The sequence below is a fragment of the Taeniopygia guttata genome, chromosome 2 (assembly GCF_048771995.1).
Source record: "Taeniopygia guttata chromosome 2, bTaeGut7.mat, whole genome shotgun sequence".
Lineage (NCBI taxonomy): Eukaryota > Metazoa > Chordata > Aves > Passeriformes > Estrildidae > Taeniopygia > Taeniopygia guttata.
The window spans coordinates 30529985-30546148 of record NC_133026.1 but is presented as its reverse complement, the minus strand read 5'-3'; the positions used below and the strand labels follow the sequence as shown (position 1 = coordinate 30546148).

Genomic DNA, 16164 nt, shown 5'->3' with positions numbered 1-16164 from the left:
TATGCTTATCCCTCATTGCTGGAAATTACTTGAAACACAGGGATGTCTCTCTTCTTACCTTTGTTAATCATAGTCACCTTAGATTCTCTTCCTATTTACATAGCAGTGTGACATATAGTCACATTATTTAGAGAGATTTGACATAATCCTGGTCACTTATGGCATTGATATGACAAATAATATTTGTAGTTAAACTACGGTGCTATAATTAAAAATAATTGTGCTTTCCAAATGGGATGATGAAGGGTTTTTTATTTAAAAATTACTTCTTCCTTTGTATTTGAGGTTTGAGAATAATATGAAATCATGGACGGAGAGATAATGGAAACATATGTTACCTCTTAGCTGCATCTTGAAGTGTTTTTAGAAGCAGTACTAACAACTTTAATTCAGGGTTTTGGAATAAGTAGAAACTGTCTAGAACTTTGTAGCTATCTCTACCAGTATCGCTCCCTCCTGACCAACAGTACTCTAAGAAATTCTGCACCATAGCCAAAAATGATGGTACTCCATTTTCTGTGGTGATCTGTAACTACACAGACATTACCACAAAGTTTTCATCTGTGATTCAAGTAAAGTTAATTTATTACATTTTTAAAGACAAGAAAAATTGCATGAAATATGTCAATTTAGAGTGAAGATTTTTGGAAAAGTTTTTGTAGTAGTTTCCTAGGACAGCTATTGTTTTTGTTTAACCTCTTTCAAGTAAGAAATTATAAATAAGATTTGAAACTATTGACATTAAATAAACATCACATCTTATTCTTTGTCACTTGATCTATACTAGTTGCTCCATTGATGTTCATCACTATTCATTCCAGTGCATTTCATCTCCTTAAATAAAGCATTAGAAGGCACCTCCTAAACCCTGGAGTTCTATAAAGACAAGAAAATAAACATCTTCACTGTTCCAGTGAAGCAGATCACCAAAAATTAAAACTGTGAAAATTACACGCATATTTTCCAGAGAAATTTTCCAAACTCATGTTTAGCTTTGTTTTCATCTCAGGACATAAAATGGGCACCTTTGTTAAGCATATATCCAACTGGTTTTAGAATAGGAACTTTAAATATATCAAATTGGGGTTAGCTGTACAGACATGATAACCCCAAAACAAATAAATCCTCTGCTTCCTATACTTAACATATAGATGATCATAGAAACATCTGAGGTGTTTCCTTGAGCCACTGCCCAATCTTCTGTACCCTAAAAGTGCTGCAGTTTTGATTCTAGAAAAGTAACTGCACCATGGTTAAAATTATATAAAGGGCTGAATAACAAACAAAACCTTAAGCTCCCATTTAAACTCAGCCTTCCCTCATGAAAAAAAAAAAAAAAGAAAACCAACAACTCCTCCCCCACCACCCCCCACAAAAGACCAAATTTAGACAGGATAATATAAGTGAAGGAAGGAGTGGAATGAGGGTAACCTTTGATCTTTAGCCAATTTCTGTTCTCTTTTACCTACAGAAATTATTTCTGTCTGCATGTTACACATGAGATCTTTAGGTCTATAAGAAGAGAGTGCCAACAGTGTAAAGTGAATAAAAGATAGAACATTTACAGGAAATGAAGAAGAATGAACAGGCACAGGCTCCCCACATCTCTAATTCACCCTTGGAGTGTGTGAGGAATCCAACAGCACATTTAAGATGACATTATCCTTTGTGTTATACAGATTCTGTACAGGAAAAGCTGTACCATGTTTCCCCTGCACATTGGAGAATTTTGTATTACTGCAAATATTGCTATCTCCACATCATAATCTTCTGAGGTTTGTAGGGCAATAAATGTAAAGACTCTTGCTATGCCTTTTCTTCATTTAGACAACCATACATAATATAACCCACATCATTGTTACAATATTAATTTGTCTGCCTGGTTTCCTGATGATTTTCCTAGTATCAGTGCTATAAGAGTCACCCCTGACTTGAATCAGGCTACAATGAGCTACAATGAAAGCATCTTTCCAAACAGTGATCACGGTAACAGGATAAACTGTTTCAACCCAAATTAACACGATGGAGCTTTTCTTCAGTATAACTACTATGAGAAAGTAAAGGTGACTTGCTAGAAAGTGGAGAAATAACTTTAGTCAACAATACCAACATCACCAGTGACTGAATGAGTTATGGAAATGCTTAACAAAGAAACTTGGATGCCGTGACACTGCAGCAACGTAGGAAAGATGTAAGCTTCCTCAAGGAAAACCCCTGGAGTGCAGAAATAAGAAAATAGAAAGAAAGGAATCCCAGTGAAGTAATAGCTTTAAGATGGGCTGTAGTTCATGCCAGATAATTAATGAAAACAAGAAGAAAACAGTAACAAGCACCATTAAAAGAATCCTTCATCTCCCCTGATATAAGGAGATCAAGCACTGGCCAACTTAAGGTGAGAAAGGAGTCAGACAAGTATTTAGAATCCTGGGCCTTCCAACTCACATGAATATTTAGAAATCAGCATCAGTTCTTGGCCCTTCTACTGTACCTGCTGTAATCTTCTTGTAAATGTGCTCAGTGATTTGCATTTCAAAGAAGCGCAGCATTTTTTAAATTAGGCTCATGCAGTGTGCCAGGAAATTGTGAGAATGGTTTTGTGCCAACTATTACGTTCATAATTTCTGTAATTTAAACATTAAAAGTTTCATCAACAGATGAAACAACTTGCTTCATCAACAGATCCAGCATTTGGGTATCCTGGGTAGAACTTGCAAATGCATAATATTAATTTTCTATCATCCTATTAAATATTATGATTAACCTTTGATATCTACAAGAAGCAAAACATTACTAATTCTGAAATTCCTACTCACCAAGTGTTCTATACTTTCTTCACAAAAAAAAAAAAAAAAAATGGGGTGCACAGTGTACATTTAAGCAGAGAAAACTAGATTAAGACTGTAACCATTATAAACCATGTTATGCATTGGAGAGCTAATCTGTATACGAGCTGTTATTAGCCAACATTTGAAGAAAAAATACAAAATTTCAAACTACTTATACATTTTCCCCTCCCGCAGTACTATTATTGGAGGAGGAGATACAATACTAAGACTTTTGTAAGAAATTATTCTAGTGTAGGAAAGTGAAAAGAGAGAAAATTATTATTCTATTATACTAATGAGCAAGCAGTGAGGCTGTTATTGAAGGACACAGCGTGCTGATCACCTGAATTACCATCTAAGGAAGCAATTCATCTTTTAGTGGACTGACGGACTGATGCCCCAGTAAGGATCCTGGGGTTTTTTTTCTGTTTGTAACAGACAAGCTCCCCCCACACTCTTTTTAGTTCTGCTAAGCAGCAAGGAATGGCACGGGTGAGATTTCTGTTGACCAAAGTCAATGAAGTAACTGTATTCTACTTGGACTTACTGAAAACCAAAAAAACCCCCAAAATCCTATAAAGAGAGAGAATCCGGAGTTATTTCACTTTTGTTTTGTTGTTTTTGAGATGTCCTTACTCTGATAACCTGAAATGGACAGGGGCAAGCAGAAGGCAGGTAAAACACCTCTTATGCAGGTCAGTTCCCCTCAGATAGGCTCCTTACACAACCATGTGTTGTGTTACGTGTGCTTGAAGTAAAGCTAACCAGTCAGATTCGTATGGACAACTTTCCATTTTGCAAAAGAAGCATTTGAGAATGAAGACAACTTGTGAACATTATTCTTTTTGCATCCTTTCCTCAGCAGACAGGGAAAGGAACCATATGGATGGAGTGAACTCCCCGCCAGCACCGCAGCACCTCTTGTTTGCATAAACAGGCTTATATGCAGCTCAATTTGCCAGTAAATGTGCAAACATACAGTTAATGGGGACTAAACCTGCCTCAGCAGAAGAGAGACCCCTTCCCTCTCCCCCATGTGCATAAGGAGAGCATCTGTCTCCTGTGCAGTCATTTTTGGGGGATGTTAAGCTGAACAAAGGCATGGTGCTGGACCTTGCTCACTGGAGATGGCTGGTGAAGGAACAGAAACATATCAACAACTGAAAGGTTGGAGAAGCTTTAGAGTTATCCTAAGGAAAAACCATCGGCTTTTTCAGCGTCAGTGGGCCCCAACAGCTCTTTTGGCTTCAGTGTCTTAAAAGCTACAACGCAACCCTAAATTACAGGCAGAGCTCTGGTGAGCTCCTCTGGATACTAAGAGCAGCCTGGAGAGGAATACATGCAAAACACAAAACCTCCACAGACTCTGTCCTGGACCTCCAAGCATGTATTTAACTATTATTTACCATTTAATCGTGTCATTACTCTCTAATTTTCTTGACAATGTGTTTTCCTCTCATTAAAACTGTTGCAATGATCACTGCCAAAATTCTACCCACCAGTGTTCCGTGCTCCTTCCCTGTGGCTCCTTCGTGACTATTTGATTAATTTTTATTGATATTTTTCCAACAATAGCATCTAAAATTAACTGGGTCAGTTTTTACATAACTTCCTGAGTCACCAGGCTACGTGTCCTAAATAAATATGTCCATGCAGAAGTCAAATGATTATTTACCCTTACAGCACCAGCAGGAGCTGAGATATTGTACAAAGCTTGTGTTCTATGATAAGAGAACATATTTTATTCTCAGCTCTTAATTCAGGACCTTTTATTCAATCAAAACTTCATTTGGATGAAGTCAGAGACTTGACTCAGTTGGCAGGACATGGCCTTGAGTGAGGGGGAAAAGGAAATTTTAACGCCAAATACATTCTTATGAAAAACATTTTCCAAATGGCTAAAATTACAAATGTTAGTGTTGAGGTACCTGAATTTAAATGGTACATTTGGCCTCCAGGCATTAGCTGCTGATTTTTGCTTTTAATACAGGAGGAGGAAGCTCAGTAACACTTCAAATTACATGTCTCAAGCAGGTATTTAATTTATATTAAATTAGACAGTAATTGTATGTTAAATAAATACCAATAGTCTCAGGAACACATTTTTATGGAATAACAATTTATGTAATAGATGTTTTTATTGCATGCCTGTTAGGTCTACAGTAATATGTTTTTCTTAATTAGCTGCTCTTTAGCTATTACACAGAACATAACTTACTAAGTCTCTATATATATTCAAGGATACATAGGATACCTCTTTGAAAGTCAAATACTGCAAACCTGTCTTGCTACAGGAAGAGGTGACCTTGCAATGTTCAGTAAGATGGTATTTTCAGCTCCCTTGAGATATGAATTTATCCAAGTGTGTCATACAGTCTATAGCATTTGCTTAGTCCTTCAGGAGGGAGGAACTTTTATGCCTTCACCACGCAAGGCAGCACTGACCACCAGGAAAAATGTTTCTTAGAGAAAACATATGGAGGAAGAACACTCCCTCAAACTTTTCTCCCAATTAATTCATGGTAAAATAAAAGGATGGCATTTCTTTTGTAACTTGCATTATCAAGTTTTAGGGATTCCTCACCCTCCAGAAAAGGTCATGGTAATGTACAAAACAATTATGAAGCTTTTAGAACTGCTTAAGTGCTGTTATGTGGATTCAGAGGGAAAATATTCAACCACAGATTTCAGCTGCCAAAGTCAAAGCGGGGACCTTTGGATATTCCCAAAACACGCTGTTTGGGAGGATGTTTTTTAGCCCTGTTCTCACTAGCTCTTTGCTCTGTGCCTTTCTTTCTTCTCTGTTTCCTTACGCTTCCTTAATGTCTACCCCTTCTTCTAGCTGGCCCAAGTAATAATTTTTTCACTGTCCTGTTATCCTTCCTCTCTTTTTTTATTTGCTTCCTATTTAGAAAATCATCTACTAAGTGAAGCCAGACAGGATGCAAGATGATCCAGTCAACAGAGATCTTCCCACTTTATTCAAGAAGCAGTAGTTGCTCAGCATCAGAAAGCAGAAGCCCGAAGAGGGAAGGTATAGGACTTCATATAGCAAGGTGGTATTTCAGAGTCTTGGATTCAGATCTCCCTGAAAAAGGCTGTTGCTTCATCTGTGAGGTGAGGGGTTTCTCCATGGAGTTTGGAGAGCTTTTCTTTTTTCCTGGAGACTAAAAACACTTTAAAATGATTCTGTGGAGATAGACTAATCAGACTAATAATTATCTGTGAAAATCTGTCCCACATACTGTGAAATCTGCCAAGCTGATAGAGCATATGGTATTACTGTTATCATAATAACTTCTCCCAAATCTGATCAAGTTGCCTGATTAAACTGATATACAGTATATGCATCTGATGTTACAAATTACAGATGATTATATCTCCAAATCTGAGTCTAGACTCAGTAAGGGGTTGGCTACAAAACAAGACATCTGATAAAAAAATAATTCAAAGTATGAAGAATTTGTTTCTAATCCATGCTAGAATGAAAATCAGATACTACTATTGACTATCCAAATAAATCAGTAAGCTTGATTAAGTTCGGAGAAGTTTATTATAATGCTACTGCCTATAAAATCAACTTGACACATTTTTAAAATATGTGGGGCAAAGTTTCTGTTGTTATACATGAATAGCTGAAATGTGGACACTGAGTTATAACTGAAAACAATCTGATGGGAAGATCTAGTATTATTTCTTTTTTTCACTGATGAAAAGTCAAGTCAGTTATTGCTGAATTGACCCAGGAGGCTAACACAAAGGATCTGATTTAAACCCCATCACTCAGAAGGTAAGAACTGACTGCCATTTTCTGAAGATGGTCTAATATATTCTTCCAAGAAAATCAACATGGACTCTAGGATCTTTCCAACTTATACAATTTCTCAGGGAATACAAATTAAGGCTCTCACTTTATTTTCAGTCATTTACTGACTCTACCACATCAACATATCAGATTAAATTAAAAGCTCATTCCTTAGCCAGTGTTAATCAGCATATACCATTATCTAAAGACCTAGCCTCCAGATGTGGACCATTCATCATTTCAAGGCTTGTGACACACATACAATAAGCACATCAGGGAGAGGTCCTTGTAGGTGGATGGACTTGAAGCATACACTCTATTTCCTGACCAATTTGGCAACAAATTTCCTGGTGAACTCAGTATTAGTATCAGAGGTCTGGTGCCCCTCAGGATTTGGATCACATTGTTTAATAAACATCATTTTATGAAATCAGAAGGGAATAAGGCACTGTGTTTCTAAGGGATTACTGTACATCTCATATACTTATTCACTCTCCCTCTGGCCCTGTGCCTGTTAACCCCACCTGACAGATGCTATAATCACCCAGAAATGCACCGCCTGTCACCACTTATTGAAAAGGTAATGTGTAAAACTCACTAGAGGAAATGGTATTGAAACTAGATTTGGGTCTGACTCCTTACAGTCTTCTGTTTAATTGCAATTTCCAAGTAAAATACATTGAGCAACTTTCTATTATGTTGTTCTGTTACAAAAACATGTAAGAATTAAGGATGTGATTTCAATCCAGACAACAGCCCTTATGTACCTTTTCATACTATTAAAAGGACACAAAAAAGCCATGAAATGGTGGAATTGTAAAAGCAGCTGTAGCTACCATTTGAATGACATAGGTGACGCTATCCAGCCTTCTCCATGAATAGAGAAGTTATGTCAGAACTTTGTCAGTCATGTTATTACACAGCAGAGCTTGCAGGAGCCTTAACTTGCTGGGAGCACAAGAAAAGGTGGCAGGGAGCTGCACAGGCTTCAGGTGAAGGCAGGACTGATGACACTTTGCTGTCATGCACAGCAGGTGGAAATACGTAGAAGACATTTTTATTTTCTGGTCTCTTTGTTTCCACAGAAATTCTACCACACCACCTCTCTCTGCTCTGCCCTGACCCCCCCTCCCCCAAATCCCCCCAAAAATACATATGAAAATAAAATATCTTCTTAGAATTTTGAATATCTCATCCCTGTCTTTCCAGTTGTCTAACATACAGCTATCTGAAAGAGTCTTTCTGTGAGATTCTGCAGCCAAGTGGTGACCCACCAATTACTGCTTGAAAATTAGTGGTTCAGAAGCCTTATGGAGTTCTTTACTCAGTGGTTTTCTACCTTTTCTTAGAGTTCTTAGAGAAAGTTAAAGCAATAAGCTGATATGGATGAAATATGCCTTCAGGTGGCTGAGCAGTCAAGGAGTACGACTTTCTGGATTTTCTCAGAGTGAGGAGCACAATCACTCCTGATTCTGCAGGATCCATATATAAGCAAATTACCGCTATCTCTGCTGTTACCATAGCATGACAGCAGTATTAAGGGAAGCTGGAAAACCTAAAATAAATGGTAATCTTCATTGAACAATAGAAACATCAAAACAAACAATGGTATTTCTGTGCTATACCCAGACCTAAATCTAGCTAACTAGTGTCAAGGTAATTTGAGGACTCCAGATGTTGTTGCAGCTGCAACAGTCATCTTAGTCATTCTCCTTAAAAGTGGGAAGTTCACAACAGGGCAAAAACCATTCATTCCACATTGAGATACTGTTTCTTCAGCAGCAACAGTTATTTCTTCTTCAAGGGAAAACAGTACATCAGCTATTTTAGCTGGAGACACTGAAAATCTACTACCAGAATAGCTACTGTTTCTCCCTCCAGAATTTTTACAGCTAGAAGTAAAACAACCTGCTGCAGTGGCTCAAAGCTCTATTGTGGCTCTAGAATCTTAGCAAATAAAATATGTCAAATTGCAACATCAGGATTGAATTTACTCTTTGCTCTCATGAAAGCTGAAGATCCACAGTAGCTGAGAGTTTGGGCAAAAATTATCCAAACTTCATAGCAAAGCCACTTAGAAACCCTAGAAAAGAAAGATATTCAAATGTCTCACTACAAATAAATAGAGATAAACATGGAGAAATATCAAATTCAGAACAGTTCCACTCAATATGACATGAAGTGGTCACTCCAGCAGAGAATAAACTTTTTAGTAATTCTCAGTTTTGGCCAAATTGCTGATTTAATTTCATAAAATAAATGGCCATGGACCAAAATTGTAGCATTTTCTCACAGTTTTACCTAGATTTTATGCTAAAATTTATGTTGGGGGAAATTAATTAATTAGTAATATTAATTACCCATGAGAGATAAAGATGAAAGAAAAAAGGGACATAAGAGAATTGGGAAAAGGATAAAAGTGTTTGTTTAGTTAATAAAAGAGACTTCTATTACATAAGAGGACAAATAAATATACTTGTGGCTAATAGACAATAAACATAAGGAAGGATGAGCAAGAGAAAAATGAATGTGAGTATGAAACGAAATACTGTCAAGGAAACAGATTTTCTTATAACCATCAGAAAGAGTCAGAAAGTGAAGAGAGCAGAGTAAGTTTATTATCTTATTTTTACAAGGGGATGCAGAGCATTTCTGAATTTTCCCCACAGGTATACTTTTGTATCCTTTATTTGAAGAGAAAGGTGAGAGAGTGCCCCAGTAATATTAGCATGGAAATCATTCAGTGAACTCTGGACTCCTCAGTGATAAGTTGCTAACTAAAAAGAGGTCCAAACACAGGCAGCTGGCACAGTGCTGGGTGGCACGTTTGTATATGTGGGCAAAAGTGTTTGTGATCACACTCAAAGCATTGAAAACATTTAAATAAGCAGGTACTTGACAACAGGCTGGTCTCCCTAGGAGCAATCATTTGCCATTTATTCAGACATACTACCATACTCTCACAGACAGAAAATTTCCTGAACCCATCTGGACTTGAGGAACCAATAGCTGTTGCCCTTTCTAATCTTTTAGCTACCTATATATCTTCCCAGACCATGCCTTTTCCTAATGGGTCACCACAAATAAACTCAAACTACCTTTCCATTAATACAAATCCTTAGAAGCAGTGGAAAAGGTGGCTTCTATCTCTTTCCCAGATTATGTATAATTCCATCACAAGCTGATGAGCCTTGGCATATACCTAGTCCAACCTGGAATAGCTCAAAGATAGCCTATAAGTCTTTTTTAAAAAGATACAAAACAAAGAAATTTTATTAGTTTCCTTGTTCCCAATGTGAACACAAACAATAAATCTTTGCATTTATTATAACACTTGCAAGGACTGAATGCTCATATCTCAGAAGAAAATATGTCTGAAGACAAGTGCTTGCATATAGATAAACAAAAAAGCAATTTCCAAACTTAAGATTATTTTTGGCAGTGATAGCTATTACTAAAAACTATTTCTTTAGAGCTGAAATCTATACAAATCAGTGCAAGATCTGGATGTTGCCTATTCAAAAGGTGTGAAATCCAACACATGCAGCCAGCAGGGCTGATACAGGTGTGATTGAGCAGGTGTGTGGTTGCAGGCAGAGAAGGTTGTAAAAAAACAAATTTTTTTTTCTTCCTGTCCTGTTTCAGATGCCCAAAAACCAGGCAGGAATAGTCCTTATGACCCCTTCAGGCTAGGATTTTTTACTTCTTGCATTCTGTACTGGGTCTTCCTGTACTCTCACTAGGTCTGGAAATGCTCAAGAGAAATTCGCTTTGACATGACTATTACCTGTTCTGTATGACAGAACATATAATGCATATAAATATTTATGCATATAATGCAAGCAAGTAAATATTTATATCAGTTTGGCTCAAATTTCTAGTTGTGTGTTTTCATGGGCAGTTGCAATGCATAAGTGACTTGATAGCTGATGTTACACATTGAAAGATAGGAAAAAAACCATTCATGTAATGTGAAATTAAGATTTAAGAAACAAGAAATTTAGGGTACTACAGTGCCAGTTTTTTCAACCACTGAACTTGGGTTTTAAGGTTGCTTTTAATTATTGGAATGTGGATAGCAGAAAAAAACCCTGATATACAAAGGACAGGTAGAGGAACATTTATTTCCTATAGATTTTAGCTTTAGGCAGAAATTAAAAAGCTAGCATTTACTGCTGGCTTACAGTTAAAACCCAAACTTTGCCCTCTCTAGGCAGAGGAAAGCAAAGGTCCATAACAGTAGATGTTCATTCAATTAGCATCTCTATCTTACAGCATATGCAAAAGGGGTCCATTGTGCAAGCAATCATAAATCTCTCTTGGTCTAACTTCAGAGCAATTGACCTTACAACCCAAATAAAGCTTCTTTGTGCACAGTTTTTGGATGCATTTTCTAGATTTACTGTTCCAAAGAAGGAGTGTGTAAACAATTTCAGGAAAGACTGAAGTGAGAAGCTCATTCATCCTGCATATGGATAAATGCTTGTGCCAAACTGGAAAACTTGTTCTGGAAAGAGTCTCTACTGATGCTACTTTCAGTGATTCCAGATTCAAATTTTTCATTTATTTGATTTTATGTGCTGATATGATCTGAAATAGGAATGAAATGAGGAGAAATGTCAGGTTTTAGAAGTTCATTGGACAGCAGAGAGTATTATAGGGAAAGGTAGTGACACTTTGCCAGTCCAAGAGTATTCCCTTGTCAGTCATCAAATGACTGCCACCAATAAAAAATTTTTCAGACCTCTTCAAGAAAAAGGCAGAAGCAGAAACATAGACAACATAAGTGTAACTTCTACGTGTTCCCACTATAAATGTGCAGTGTCTTAAATTCTTGATATTTCTTCTTTCTATAAACAAAATTTCAGGCCACATCTTGAAAAGTTCAATATAAAAAGAACACATATCACTTCCATACATGTGCTCGAGGTGATGTCATATGGAAACAGTGATGAACCCTTTCCTTGATGAAACACTGTAAAGCCTTTATCACAAAATTTATCAAAAAAATGTTATCTATATGAGCAGTGGTCATTAAAAATCTCAGAGTAACTGGCTCCAAGAAGAATTTTGGCAAACTGAATTCCGCATGTTGGAGAGGAAACTTTAGCACTTAGTATATACCAAAAAATCTGCAATTAACCCTGAAAAATTCTTTTGGGGTTAGCCACTCCTGGAGGACTCTGGAGGCACCACTAACCATCTCAGGGACCTGGGCTTTCAATTGAGATATCAGGGTCAGGTGGTTAAAGCTGGGGCAGCCCAGAGAACCTCAAACTCCCCAGGATGTTATCCCTGTCCTTCTGTTACATCTAAGTATGGTCAATATTTTATACAGTAATGGAGCTGATCAAAGTAATAGTAAATGAATAGGTCAGGGAGTGTAGCCCTGTTTCATGTTTGTAACACTGTTTGTAAACATATGTTAGTATTTGCCAGACATTATGTTCAGCTTAGAGACTCCCAGCACACTTTGCCTTCCTAAACTTAATTATCTATTTCTTACTAGTGCTCATGAAAGGACATCCTACAGTATCTGCTCTCTTAATGTGTAACTGAAGCAACTGAACAGGAGTAGGGATTAAATAAGATAAAATGATAATAAGTAAATAACCAGTTCTCTTGATCACACAAATATCCAGGAACCTTTGCCATGAAATACCACTCCTCAGACGTAAGAACATAATATAATAGGAGACATAAGAATATAAGTTAGAGCCGGTGACTATTTCTTAATAAGAATTTGAAAAAGGACACTACCAGGGATGGGATGAATGAGTCCTAAAAGTCAAAGAAATGTTTATGAAAAAGAACAGCATTTGCATTCCTATTTGCCTGGGCCACTTGCCCCTTTTGTAACCTGATAAAACAAGTGAGTCAATACAAATCAAGATGACTTAGTGGAAGAACAGCAAATGGCCATTGTAAAAGTAGAGGCCAGAGGAAAAGGGACGCCACAAAGACCCCAGTCATGCAATTTTTTTTGCAAGCAGATTTAATGGGTGTGCTGTGGCCAGACACCTTTAGAGTCAGACATGCCATTTCTAAGAGAAAACAGCAAGATCCTACGCAAAGTATGTTAAAAGGGAATGCTAACTCAACATGTTAGAAAGTTTATATTTTGAAAAGAAAATAGTAAAAGACTTGCACAAACTATTTTTCATGAGAATACATCCATTCTACAACCATTTTTATGTGATGGACCAGAAATGCTATTCCTTTCTTCACAGATATACTACCTTTTTTTTATCAATTTACTTTGAATGTAAAGGAGCCTTCTAGAAAACAGTGAATAAACTGAAAGATTATGCAGTCCATACAGACTATCTGACAAATCACTGGAAAGTTTCATTTTCCCCCTCGCCTGTCTGACAAAACTGCAAGACAGCCAAATACAGGTGTTCAGATATGTTCAGACAACACTCTTTTTTCTTTCTCTCTTTTTAATATAATATTTTGTCCTTTACTCTGGTGAAAACATTATGGTTTGTAAAGTAAGATCAATCAATAATTCTAATTTTTTAAAGCCTTTAAAGTAATTTTTTGAGAAATATGGTAGTTTGGACAGCACATTTATTTAGTTTTAATTTTTGTGCTGTCATACATCAGCACTGAAGTCCTGATTTAGAACACATGCAGCGTGCCTTTGAAGTTTTGGCTGTTTTTTAACAATGGCAAAAAAAGATATAAAAAAATTAAACAGCACCAGAAAAAAAATCATAAAACAAGGCTTTTGTGCTCTTGATTTATATATTGGTTTTTATGTCTGTTTAAAAAAAAAGCTTTATTCTCAATAATCTTTCATGGCTTTGCTCTGACATACTTTCATCTAAGCCTTTTCTTCTATGTTGACCTTTCTTATTTCTATCCCCTCAAGTCTCTGAATCTTTCTAATATCTTTCCCATTCAGTAGCAAAATGAGTTTATTGGAATTCTTATGAAAACCAAAAGAGTAAAAATTGTGCAAGTGATATGCTAAACTGATATTTTTTGATGAAAGTAATAAATATTCCAAGTAAACAGGACCTCCAAATAAAACAGCTATTTTCTTCTGGTGCTCGTTTGACTCCCCTTCTGGGCTGTATATGTGCACTGGTACATGTCGTTGTCTTTTTAGCCAAGTTACACAACACTCTTTTTTTTCCAAGGAAGTGCATGAAAACTGATAGTTGCCATTGTTCATTTTTATCCAATGTGTTGTAATGAATATGAGCCAATGCCATATTTATTTGTTCTGTGGCCAGCTTCTTCCTGTTTTTTTCTCTCTCCCTTTCAGCTCCAGGACCAAATTGTTGAAAGAACAACAAAGACACCACAAGTGGCTTTATAGTCTTTCTTCTCCTTAGGGTCTTCTATTCCTTGGAAAACTTTAGTGCATTAGTTGTGTCATCTAAATGTACCAACACTAGGTGCTGCAAAGAAGGATTTTAATTGCATTTACCTAAAAAACAGTTTCTAGATGGACCAAGTCCTGAGGGTGTCCAGAGGTTTGAAGAGTATTAACCCCATCCCAACCATAATTCTTAATTATCAGCTCAAGTATATGTGTGTACATTACCAATCTGTATGTGCAGAAGGGTAAATGCAGGGTATTTATGATAGCTGAAAGAGCTGCAGAAGCAAGAACTAGCAAGACAGCTGGACTCGGAGAAAGCTTCACACCTACATGTTGGGAGTTTGCTGGGGATCTCCTCACTCTGTATCACTTCTCTCACAATATTGCATATCCCTATCTGCACCCCTTCTAAACTACTGCTTACTGCTAACAGTGTAATGACAACTGCATCTGAGGTGAAAGTCCTTTTTTTATTACAGATCATTCATGTGTTAGTGCAAAATAACGAAACCAACAGCATCTCCTATCACCAACACTGACAGCTGAAGTTATGTCAAAGTGGTTGCTCCCAGTGAAGTACAGTATAAGTTTACTGCAAAGACACCTCTGAGTTCCACAATACCATTCTTAAAATCCATGTAAAGAACTTGTGTAGAAGTTTTTGTTAATATTGGAGATTCTGCAGTTCATTTTAGTTTTAGGGAAATTAACTACCCATTTTAGCAACATGATCTGTATTAAAAGATGTCTAATAATTTCATTTAATTTCATAATCAATTTATGATATTTTTACATATTGAAACTGGATGGGAAAAACCCCTTGATTTTAATATTTGTCAATATTCTTCTTTCCTACCTTTAAGTAAGGAAAAGTTAGCTGTCTTGCCTCTGCTACTCCTCCAGTCTATTTACTACTCAGTATGAAAAGAGAAATATCCCCGGGAAGATCTGTTGCACCAATTTTCCTAAAAGATGGTCTTTTTGGAATTAAACACCTCTCTATACTGCCTGTCACAGACAAATCTGGACTTAATAACATGTTTAATGTCCAGAAAGCCAAACTTTGAAAGAGAAAGCTCATTTATGGCTCCAAAAGACTATTTACACCCAGGCAGATAAAATATGCTTTCATCTACCAAGGTCATGCATGAATACAGCATGCTCAGTGAGAAGCTTCTCAGGTAAATATCAAATTAAAGATGAATGCATTTTAGCTAAGTAATCTATGCTTCCGTTAGTGCCTCAATAAAAATTACTCTTGATGGAGATTTTGTAGGTTATGGAGGCCTACTTTCAAATCTTTGTGTTATTTTAGCAAATTATAATACTAATATTATCATACAGTATATTAGTATATTAATTATATTTTCTATATAAGAATACTACCTAATATATTTCTAATAATCATTCAGATTTCAAGCTAATGGGTATTTTTAGACAGAAACCATGGAAATTATATAGAAGTTATGTTTGCTCTACTTACAGTACATATAGTCATATTCGTTAATAATAATCTTCTTAGCTTTAGTGTCTATTCATCTATGAATGTCTAGTATCATTTCCTGATTCATAAAAGATTAAAATAATTATATGCACAGAGAATTTCTATGCCAAATTTGTTCCATTAAACGCAGTGATACTTCCTCAAACTACACAAAATATTTGCTATCCTACCAACCCACTGTACATCTTGCTTTCTTTGTCTATGATATAAATAATTTGCTCTTTAAAGCTCTGCTCAGTACTTAGTTCAATCTCTCCTAACACCCTTTTAGTTCAGTCTCCTCTCCCTTGGATATACTGGCACTTTTCTGCTAATAACATGACAAAAACTTGGTAAGTAGTATGCATTTACCAGTGTGGCTCTTAGATATCCCAGAAAAAGAAGGGAATTTGACCATTTGTCCTGGTGTTTTCGAAGTTAAACAACTTGGTCAAAAGAATCATTCCAGCTCAAATGTCTGATGTCCAGCCTTCCCATCCTCACACCTGGGATTTCCCAGGCTGAAACACTGGAAAACATCCTCCTCCATCATGAATTAATTTGTGCTCTCAAGCTCTTTCTTTCAGATTAGCTGTTGATGTATGTCTAAACAGCGCTGCCATAAATATCTATATTGCTTCAAAAACAAGACATTTGAAAGAGGGAAATTATTGCCTACTTTAGAGAGATAAACTGAAGCAAATGAAAATCAAAT

General features: G+C 36.5%; 1 protein-coding gene across 15 annotated transcripts in view; it reads right to left on the bottom strand.

Moving 5' to 3' along the window:
* Positions 1 to 16164, bottom strand: part of HDAC9 (histone deacetylase 9) — a 458175-nt gene that overhangs the window by 30062 nt on the left and 411949 nt on the right. The window lies entirely within an intron of this gene.